This window comes from Paramormyrops kingsleyae, chromosome 17 (assembly GCF_048594095.1).
Source record: "Paramormyrops kingsleyae isolate MSU_618 chromosome 17, PKINGS_0.4, whole genome shotgun sequence".
In the NCBI taxonomy this organism is placed as follows: Eukaryota; Metazoa; Chordata; class Actinopteri; order Osteoglossiformes; family Mormyridae; genus Paramormyrops; species Paramormyrops kingsleyae.
The window spans coordinates 15,216,426-15,223,612 of record NC_132813.1 but is presented as its reverse complement, the minus strand read 5'-3'; the positions used below and the strand labels follow the sequence as shown (position 1 = coordinate 15,223,612).

At 46.6% G+C, this 7,187-nt stretch overlaps 1 long non-coding RNA gene across 1 annotated transcript; it reads right to left on the bottom strand.

The window, feature by feature from the left end:
* Positions 1-4,601: 4,601 nt before the first annotated feature.
* LOC111847128 (uncharacterized) lies at positions 4,602-6,258 on the bottom strand. Its single transcript, XR_002839030.1, has 3 exons — positions 6,028-6,258; positions 5,124-5,213; positions 4,602-4,696 (listed from the first exon to the last, which is right to left on the bottom strand). It is a non-coding gene; the product is annotated as an uncharacterized lncRNA (long non-coding RNA).
* Between the last annotated feature and the right edge of the window lie 929 nt (positions 6,259-7,187).

Genomic DNA, 7,187 nt, shown 5'->3' with positions numbered 1-7,187 from the left:
TCTCAATTTCCACAGTATGGGGGCAGAAGCACAAATTAAAACAAGAAAAGTAACAAAAATAAACATTGGCTTTAAATATTTTTTTAGAAAACTGACTCATCCGGTGCATTTTGCAGTATTTTGAGTTCCATCGATGGCATTTGGTTCAAATATGAGTCGTAAATATGTACATGAAGACTTTTATCTACAAAGGATCATGATCTAACCACGCCTGAGTCAGAGCAAGGAGGTCACGGCCAATCAAATCAATACGCAGGAAAACAAGCCAACAGAGAGGGAATTTCACGGCTATTTTGACACTTGACATTATATGTCTACTAACTACCCCCCAGTACAGCGACAACCACATGCTGCCTTGCGATTGGCTGATTAGGGTTCCAGTGGGGCAAGGGAAGGTAATGGGGTAACCAATCAGATCTCAGCAGTAAAACCAGCATCCAATGAGGCCTCAAACGGCCTCAGCAATCCAAATAGCCCTGGATCAGCTAACTTACACCCCCCTCAACAGCAGTAAAAGTCCCAGGTAAAATGTCCATGTGTGAAATGGTTTTGGAAAAAAGTAACTGTTACACTGGGGTCAACAGAATGAACTCTGTAATATTACACCATGGCTTCACACTTTCTATAGCTAACAGGCTGTATGTCAAGTTGGGCTAAGAGGGAACTTCAGGGCCGATTACCCCATGTTTTCCGGAGGCCTCCGTCTCTCATTCCAGCTCTGCCCGTCCTCCCTCAATGCACTGATTCTATTTCTCCATTTTGTTGGGTGCCTTTCATCATAATTTAACAACACACACCCTCAACATATCATCCAGCCAATCAAACGACCACCCCGATGCATCACGACCAATCAGATCCGATTCCTCTGAACAGGAATACAGACATATACACGTAACACTCCATCCACGACCAATTGGTACCTCCAACACGGACACACGTGTTTGGATGTGCACACTGCCCGGCCACGCCCACACGCGCAGGCACACACAGGCCGGCTCACACACCCACATCCGCTCACATCTCCCGCAGGAGACGGCCGGCCTGCAGAGTCTGCTGCCCATACCTGGTTATAGCCAATTCCTCCTGGCCTCAGGCTACTGCTTTACAATCCCACCCAGAATACTGGGCAGAGCTGGGGTTCGCGGAAACATGGGCCGACTCAAAGCCGCTTCAGCGTAATGAATTTTCAGACCTTGGAATGCTCTTTTTGATAGCGTCAGATACAGCAGAGAAAGGCAGATACTTTATCGCTCTCTTATCTCTCTCCCGTCTCTCCCTCGCTCCCTCTTCCTGTCTGTACCCCACGTCTGTCTTCCCTTAACCGTAGAATACAACAGCAATCCGGGGGGGGGTCCCGACCCTGGGCATCCCCAAAGCACCTCCCTCATCTCCCTCATGCAAAACACCCATCAGGTATATAAAGAAAGGCAGGCAAGGTTGTTAGTGCTTGCAAAAAAAAGAAACGAGTGTGTGTGTGTGTTCCTCCAAAATCAGTGCCCCTCTCCCCCGTTTGCCCACCCACCCATCACACTCCAGGCCGTCTGATCAGCTCCCCCCCCAGAGGGAGTGAGGGCTCCTTCTGTATACATTTATATATATCCGGTGTGCTTGACACGCGGCGGCTGTACAAAGGAGCAGCGCAGATCCAGGAACACAATCCACATATGAAAACATGCCAATCACTGACCCCGGGATGTGAGGCGCGGGTTCCGACGACTCGCGCACAGCCAAACTCCACAAACGGCCATTTGAAAAGAGAATACATTTATGTCAAACCTACTTTTCGTCTGGCTCTGTATTCCCTGCCAGCGCCTTGAATGTGCTCACCTCCCCTGACTAAGTGGAATCCATACATAGACATGGGGGGCGGCACTGGAGGTCCGTTGTGCGTGGGGGGCGTGGGGGGGGAGGGGGGGGGCACTTGTAGATCTGTATATGAAAATGGAGGCAGATCAGAAATACTTTGATGGCAACATCGCCCTTGGATGAAAACACAGCTCACCGCAATCTGGGGGTCCAGGTAAATATTTCATGTGAATTTTAAAACTTTGTCATATGGCGGAGTGAAGAGCAGATGGCTGCCATATTGGGGGAGGGCTTCTGACTGTAAGCTAATGACAGCACAGAGTTTACAGTGGATCTCTCAGATCACTGGCTCTCACTGTACAGTTATAATGCAATCACAGAGGGGTACAGTTGACCTGACAAACCACTGCCTCTCACTGTATGGTAAGCAGATCAGAAGGGAATCACAGGATTTTTGCTTCCTGGCTGGTTCGACTTTCATTCATCATGTTATTTAGCAGAGACAGATGGCTCTGCAAATATGTGGGCGGGGCCAACCAGCCCATGCGCCATCCAATGAGAGATGTCGCCATCCAATGAGAGATGTCGCCATCCAATGAGAGATGTCCAGGCAAGCGGATCGTCTGGCTGGACGCGGAGCCCCGACAGCAGGCAGGGCCAGCAGAGCTGGATCACAGTGATACGCTTTTACAGACATGGAGAAGACAGAGGGAGGGAGAGAGAGGGACAGTGGAGGAGACAGAGAGATACAGTGCAGGGGGGGGGGGATGGGTGGCCATATTTATTTTCAATTGTCAGCCGTGCTGATTATCTTAAGTTTCCCTTTTTTAGCCTTGACCTTGTGCATGGGGGGTATTTTCTAGTCAGCAGAACGTTTTATCTTTGAAAGCGACAATCAATAAGGATAATTAATGATGCCCGTCACAGTGATAGCCACAGCAATCATTACAGAACACTAATCCGTGCACCCGGGGTGTGGGTCAAGGCCGGCACGGCCCGCCATACCTGGGGGGGGTGGGGTGGCAAATTAAAATAATTTCCACCTCCACACAGGGTCAATGCCCTGCTGTTTGGTCAGACCCCAATTGGGTCTTGCTCCTCTGTCAGTGAGGGCCGGCCTTCGTATCTGATCAGAGGTGAGGCTTAACGCCACTCCCCCCCCCCGGGGTGTTTACATAACAGCCATGCAAAAAGTAATGCAAGTTTTGGGGAGATGCTTTACGAATTAAAGCTAATAATTTCAGGGAGATGATACTGATATGGCTCAAAACGTCACTAGGCAACCGCAAAACAGGACCTGCTCATTTATTTTGTTCTATAGGAACGTTTATCGAACCTTGCGATTAAGGTATGGAGACGTTCAAAGTGTGCAGTTTATTTGATGTTCAAGGTTGGATGACACGTTGGCAGTACACATAGCACTTATATAAAGTAATACTTTATTATAAAATATTTTTAAGACACTGTTAAAAGGATGTTCATGTAATAATGTTACTGTCATGAACCTTTGTTAAAATGTAAAGCTGGGAAATAACGTTCCATCAACGTTACGGGTGAGAACGTTTTCACCTTCGAGAAGGCCTTCATATAACGTTAGCTCGATGTTCCGGGAACGTTGCCTGTTAGCTGGGGATCGCCGATGGCTGCGTGTAAGTGCTGACGCACAGTTTGCGCGTCTATAAGCAATCTTTGCCCGGCTCCTGCGCCATGTAAAGACTCAGGTAACATCCAACAAAGATACGTTTTAGCAACGCGTTTGTGGCTTGCCATGCTCCGACAATTAACACTTTGTAAATAATAGCAGCGCCGCAATAAAAGCTTAATGAAGGTGATTAAAATGATTGGATACCGCGAAGGCAGGCGGAGCACTCATAGTTCCTAAAACCCACCCATCTAGGGATCTCGATTTCGCTGCGCTAAAACTTTAGGTGAAAATCGCGAATTGTGAAATGCAATTTCCTGCCACGTTCAGTTGACACCGGCCCTGGCCCCCACCCAAACGCTCGGCCAGCCGCAAGCCCGGAGCCTAATGTGCAACCGGCAATTTCTTTCTCCCACCAAATAGCACCAAAATATGTAGGAAAGTTAGGAAGCGAAGAATCTGCAGCACCGGAGAAAATTAAAACGCAAACGTGTATTTATAGGACGGGCAGAAATAACAGGTCAGAAAACCGGGGAAAAGACACGACCGCAGATGCGAATGCAAAACAGTAACGCAGCCCATGAGAAGCCTGTCTGATTTACTTTGAACAAAGTACTTAAGTAGAATTATTCAAATAAAACATACCAAGAATAAAATAAATAAGATAATATATTGCAATTGATACAAAGTGTTATCGGCTTAAAATTACTTGAGTTCTGCGGCAGCGTGGCCAGCAAACGGGCGATCCGCCACCGCCATCTCCCCCCGTCCCCCTGTCAGGAGCCGTGCCCTCGCTGCGCTTCCTACCCCGCGCAGAATCTGTAATTTCATTACGCTCTATGCTTCTCCACTCCTTGAAAGCCACATTAATTCCAGACCGCCTCAGTTCACAATTAAAATTTTTATATAGCCTCATACACAAAAATAATTACCGGAGCCAGACCTTGAGAATATTATACCTCTCTCATTACCAGGCCCCTTATAGCAGATGAATACATCAGACACACGCCCACGTCGCTGCCCACTGATTCCAGATTACTCTGGTGTGACATCATCTGTGATATGATACACCAAATTAAACAGGGGAAAGCATAAATCCCACAGGACCCCAGCCCCCCATGCACCCTTCAGATTCATCCTACCTGCCCTGGTGAATGGCTTTTCTGACAAAGTCCATCCATCCATCAATCCAACACACGCTTATCCTGGTCATGGCCCAGGTTGGGGGTGGTGGAGGTCTTCTACATCCTGGATAAGAAGGCAGTCAGACAAAAAGTTTATCCATTACGTTTTACTAATAAAAGCAACATTGACTATTAGTTTGCTACAGTTCTGTTTGTCCCTAGATGCATTCCGTATTCTAAATTGCCAGTTAATAATATGGTGACCGCAGCCATTCTTTGCTTCTGGTCCTCTGCCCCCAAATGAATTCTACAGTAGGCCTATCAGTTATAATATGCAAAGCTTGTATGTGATTATCCATCCTAAAGTCCTAAATACAAGCTAGACATAAAATCAACTTGTTCAAAATCATTATGTAGGCCCAGCTGCATACAAATATTAATACGACTAGCAAAAATCAAGAATATTTATATGAATATACAGCATGAAAAGTTAAATACGAGTTACAGATTTCACCAGATACCGTGCTGTTTTCAAAGAAAACCGTACTAACGCTGCACCCCCGAGGGGAGCCGCTCTCTCCACGTGGCCCATTCGGCTCCGGTCAGCCTCCAACCTCCGTCCGCTTTCCGTCTCTGTACTCCTAACAACACATTTACAGTTTCTTTTTTTCTAAGTAACAACCAAATTACAGAAGATTAGTGGCATGCATATATAAAAGTGTCAGTCATTTAAAATGAGCTTCCTAATGCGGCTGATCACATGACCAGATTACGCCATGGCTACAGTCACTTGGGACGGGGACAGCAATCGGGCGCCCGGCTCGCCTGTCACAAAGCGCTAATAAATGGGAAACAGCAGCGTAATGAGCATCTTTCTCAGTTTATTCTCCACTTCCCGTTAAAACGATTCAGCAATTAGCAATGCCATTACTACTGTTAATTTACTTCTTAAAATAAAGACTTTTACCGACCACGTTTGCTTTCTTACTTGCTTAGAGGAAATGGGGGTAGGCGTGTTGCATTGATTGCTGAAAGCAACATTAATCACCTAAAAGAGTCAAAGTTTGGAGCGGATCAGAATTAGCGCTTTTGCGATTTAAACTTACACTTTAAATCCAATGGTTATGGTAACATAGTGGAGTAATTCAAATGTTTTAAAGAGTAAAGACAAAGACAGTCTTTTAATAAAACGGAATACCCTTTATAAATTTGTAATTATTTTAACTAAAGATATTTCCCCGAGCAAAACATCTGGCCGACATAAAGTCGCTGGGTAATGCAGGGTAATTTGTCAGCAGTTAAGGACATGAGGATGAATGCGTGGGGCGTGTGCGCGCCCACGGCCGGCCGGTGCCAGGCTGTTACCCAGAGAGATGCCCGATAGCGCAGCGCCAAAGCCGGCCGTTTAATTACAGCGACTGCCTTCATTTCGCTATCACCGTGAAAGGCACTTACTGTGTAATTTCCTGTCTCGCTTGGAGGGCCTCGCTATCTCGGGCTTAGAAAAAAAAGAAAGAAAAAAAATCGGAAGATTCCCTTTATCTCTAACATAAAGAAACGGAGCCGTCCCCCAAATTAGGGGAGCGGCGGAATAAATACATAATAATTAGCGAACGGGGGCCTGAACTTGGATTGATTTCTTGTGCTTGCGCTGGCACATTTAAATGCAAGGTTTGGTTAAAATGAATGAAACGCACCGTATCCCTGTGCGTGGGAGGGTGTGTGCGCGTAGGCGTGTTTGCGCGCGCACTTGCGGTGCAGTTTCCCCCATGTAAAAACGCAGGATTCCCTCCCTTAATTGAAAACATGACTAGCTGCTACTGGGTCTGATGGGTATAAAAGTACAATTTAAAAACCCATTAGCTCCTGCCGGCATCACGGCCTGTCAAAAAGTCAATGCGCGGTTCTTTATGTGTCTGGGAGCAAGCGCTCAGTAATTATCAGCCTTATTAGAGAAGTGCATGGCTGTAATAACGATCGCCTAAAATAACCCATTAATTACTGTCAACTACACCTGACTCTGAGCTTATTAAAAACATTAATAATGGAAAATAAAACCTAATTAGTAAACAAATACAATCAGTCACGGACAGAAATACACTTTTTTTTTTAACTTTAATTTTGTAATGAGATGGATCCACACTGGGCTTCCAGGAGCTTTGGGCCTGCTGGTTGGGGAGGATGAAGACATTTATCCTGTAATGAAAATCAAAAGGGGAGAGGACTGAAATTAAATGAAGAGCGCTACCTGAAGACTTGGGACGACCTAGCAAGCTCTGTTATTTCCCTTCTGTCATAATAATCTTCTGAGGCTCCAAAACAGCAGCCCACAATTGAATTGTGAGTTAATGAGGCACAATGCTGGCGAGGTAATCGCAAATGGGGCAGTGGGCACTTGGTGGGGGCTGACCGAGGAGATCCCCCCTCCCCCCACCACAACCATGAATAAATAAATAGGCTTCTGTAAGGGAGGACGCGGTGGTCAGGGTCCAGGGTACTTTAGGGAACGCCACGAGGGCCCCTCCAGGGTCACACAGGAATCGGGCTCTCAGCTGCAGGCATGAAAGGGATGTGCAAATGACACAATGCTCCTGGGTGTGGTGTGGGGCGGGGGG